The following is a 3,742-nucleotide window of genomic DNA, read 5'->3' as shown; positions in this document are numbered from 1 at the left end:
TTTTTTTTTTTAACTTTACCTATCACACTTTTCAATTTTGTATTAATTCACAATTTTATAGTTCTAGTATCCATCTTATTTATTACTGTATAGCCAGTATCTAGTTCAGTGCCTGAAACCTAGGAGATCCTCAATAATTATTTGTTAATTGAGTGCCCGAATGAATGACTCAGTGGCCCTGCATCACCTTTCTAGTTTGGGGGCATATCTGGGACTGCCTTTGGGGCTTTAGGTACTGGGAGGGGGGAGGGGAAGGTTAGAAACTATTCCTGATTCTGGGTAGTTCTTTGCCCAAGAATCTCTATAGGAACAGGGTATGGCAATCATTCAAAGGATGTCCCCTCCCCACTCCTGGAGCTTAACTTGTGTGGACACGCTAAGATCCTTTCAATGGCTCACTCATTCGATATCAGGTACCTACTATGGGCAGTGCACTATGTTCAGAGCTATAAGAAATACAAGAAAGGTACAAGAAGAAAGTTTTGTCCTCACAGAGTTTATAGTTGAATTGAGGGTAATAAAATAACCCACGTGAATTACAGAACAGCTTATAATCAAGTGATGGAGTATCTCAGGCTAAGTACTTGTAGGGTTCAGAATCACAGAGGTGAGGGATTCAGTACAGCAAAGGGGAATGGAATAAGCTGTGGATTTAAGGTGAAGAGACCTGGGTTTGAGTCCCTTCTCTGTCTCTAGATCCTAAGACTCTTGAGGGTACAGACTAGAGTTGATTCAATCTGATAGAAGAACTAGTCACAGTACTTAGAGCCCACAGAAGCCACCTTGTTCTCAGCCCCAAGGTTGAGCTGTATAAATTACCTTAATGGTGCTGATGCTCTGGTTTCTGGTTGGGTTTGACCAGTGGAGAACCTAGTTAGTGGAGAGTAAGGCTGGGATATTGGCACTGAATGCCCTCTTCCCTGTGGTCACTTCAGCCTGGCTACTAACTCTACCCTACTCTTTCCCTTTGGGATCCATTTACCTGACCCTATCTCATCTCTGGCCTTTTACTAGCTCTAGATCCCCACACTGTCCATTGATGTTCCCTGTATCTTTCCCACAGCTTTGTAAATTAGTCCCTTGGTAAATAAATCCTCTTGGCATTATCCAGTTTCTGTATGCCTTCTGTTTCTTATTGGGACCTGATCACTACAGAAGGACTCAGGTCCTGCCCTTAAGAAACTCACAATCTAACAGGAGAGAGGGTTCCAGACAAAACCACTCCTATCCACAACCACTGCAAAACCAATCAGAGGCCAATTGAAGGCAGTATGCCGGTGGAGAGGGGAAGGTATGATGGTTGAAGTTATAGGAAGTAATCTGTTAGATTTTTTACCTTTTTAAATGTACTTTGGAATGTACAGGTGATAAGAACCCTTAGAGAAGAGGTTCTTTCCTATAATTACACTAATTTAACTGTGGCAGCATGGTTTACTGAAATAGCAATTGGGGCTTTGTTGTTAATGCAACAGAGCTGGCATTTTCCGTACTCCACTAAGGCCTCTGTTCCATTAGAGGGAAGCTTCTGCAGGAAACAGAAGTTCTCAGCACTCCCAGAAGACAATGCCTCTCCTGGCTTTTGTTTTGCCAAAGTCTGTGCTCTGGAGGAGATTGTGCTGAGTTGCAAGGGAAGACAAGGTGGAGGCAAGTGTTTAGCATCCAAGAGGCTCAAGATGTTGAGCCTGCCATAGGAGACGGAGGATTTTAGAACATTCCCTTAGACTTGGAGGGAAGGAAAAGTTCTCAGGTTCATCGGGTTGTGGGCACAAGTGACTGGCCCCTGAAGATAACTGCAGGGAAGTGGCCAGATCTCAGGGGAAAATGACTCCTCGGGTGCTCCAAGGAAGCTGGACTTGGCACCCTGTACACTCAGCCTTGACTGTGAACCCAGGACAGAGGAGATGCTCACCTTTGTGGGATTTCGTGGATTTGGACAATACCATATTAGTGATAGATCATGGATCAGAGAGCCATTCCTGAATGGTGCCTGCTGTGCCAGGTGTCTGGGAACATTACCAACCCTGAGGGAGGAAAGTACACTCCATTTGTGACTCAAGTTAAATTTGTTACCAACCCAATGCAATGGGGGCTCAGAAAAGATTACATTTTATTTCAAGAGATAAAAATAATGTGAAATTTATTATGTTAAATCTTATAGAATAAAATTCATACCTGCTACATGTAGGGACCTCATCTAGGACTGCTAAGAATCCAGGGCAGAACATACTTGTCCACAGATTTATTACCGTCCTAGTGGTGGCACCAATTGGTTTTGAGGAAATGATTGTTTCTCTATTGGAAAACTGGTGGGCAGAGATGAGTATGAACTCTCAGAAGTCACAGCTGATTTGGGGAATACCATGAGCTGCTGATGAAACTGAATTTGAAAGAGTACTATAGAATGCTTTAAACTTCTGTGTTGATACAGGTGGCTAGTACAGTATTTGGAAGGAAGAAAACGCAAGTATAACTTTGTTAGATTACACTGACAATATTAATATTCCTGAAATCCCCAAGGGAAGACAGCGACAGTTTAAATTCACAGAAGGAGAAATTTAAGGCCTTATTTCTGATTTTATTTAAAAAAGAACACACACTAAATTTAACCTTTTTGCAGGATAGAGAGACATCAGAGACTGGTATCACCAGAGTCCCTAGTAGGAGAACTCTCTATTTCCCAGGGGTCATGGCAGGTGGAGAACAGACATCCTTACATGATTCTAGCAGCAGTCTTCCCAGTGGGGGGTACATGGGATGTACCTGGCATGTGTGGGAAGATACTCAACATCGTATGTCATTAGGGGATTATAAATTAAAACAACAATGAGATCTCACTCTACACCTATCAGAATGGCTAACATTGAGTGTCATCCTTGCGCAGGGGCCATGCTAATCTTCTCTGTATTGTTCCAATTTTAGTATATGTGCTGCCGAAGCGAGCACTAGAATGGCTAACATTGAAAAACTGACAACACCAAATGCTGACGAGGATATGGAACAGCAGGGGCTCTCATTCAGTGCTCATGGAAATGCAAAATGGCACTCACTTTGGAAGACAATTTGGCAGTTTCTTTTTTTTTTTAAGTTTTTATTTCTTTTTTTTAAAGATGTTATTTATTTGAGAGAGAGAGAAAATGAGAGAGAGAGAGAGGGAGAGCACATGAGAGGGGGGAGGGTCAGAGGGAGAAGCAGACTCCCCGCCGAGCAGGGAGCCCGATGTGGGACTCGATCCAGGGACTCCAGGATCATGACCTGAGCCGAAGGCAGTCGCTCAACCGACTGAGCCACCCAGGTGCCCCTGGCAGTTTCTTACAGAGCTAAACATAGTCTTGCCATATGATCTAGTAATTATGCTCCTAGGCGTTTCCCCAAATAAATTGAAATTTTACGTCCACAATGAAAACCTGCATATAGATGTTTGCACCAGCTTTATTCATCATCGCCCCAAACTGGAAGTGACCAAGATGTCCTTCAAATGATGAATGGAAACAAATTGTGGTACAACCATACGATGAAATGTTATCTGGCGATAAAAATAAATGAGCTATCAAGCCGCAAAAAAACAGGGAAGAAACTTAAATGCATATTGCTTAGTGAAAGAAGCCAGTCTGAAAAGGCTACATACTGAATGATTCCAACTATATGACATTCTGGAAAAGTCACTGTTTTCTAAGGAAATCCCAGCTACTTAGAGATGTCATATGATGGTATTCAAGCCAACAGTACCAGCTAATGTCCTAGA

At 42.7% G+C, this 3,742-nt stretch overlaps 1 pseudogene; it reads right to left on the bottom strand.

Moving 5' to 3' along the window:
• Positions 1-2,844: 2,844 nt before the first annotated feature.
• Positions 2,845-2,943, bottom strand: LOC114206036 (U6 spliceosomal RNA; annotated as a pseudogene).
• Positions 2,944-3,742: the final 799 nt, after the last annotated feature.

The sequence above is a fragment of the Eumetopias jubatus genome, unplaced genomic scaffold, assembly GCF_037043125.1.
Source record: "Eumetopias jubatus isolate StellerSeaLion01/CBP00866 unplaced genomic scaffold, mEumJub1_p1.0 scaffold_9, whole genome shotgun sequence".
NCBI classification, from domain to species: Eukaryota; Metazoa; Chordata; class Mammalia; order Carnivora; family Otariidae; genus Eumetopias; species Eumetopias jubatus.
Note: the sequence above shows the minus strand (reverse complement) of the source record. Positions and strands in the feature narration are given on the sequence as shown.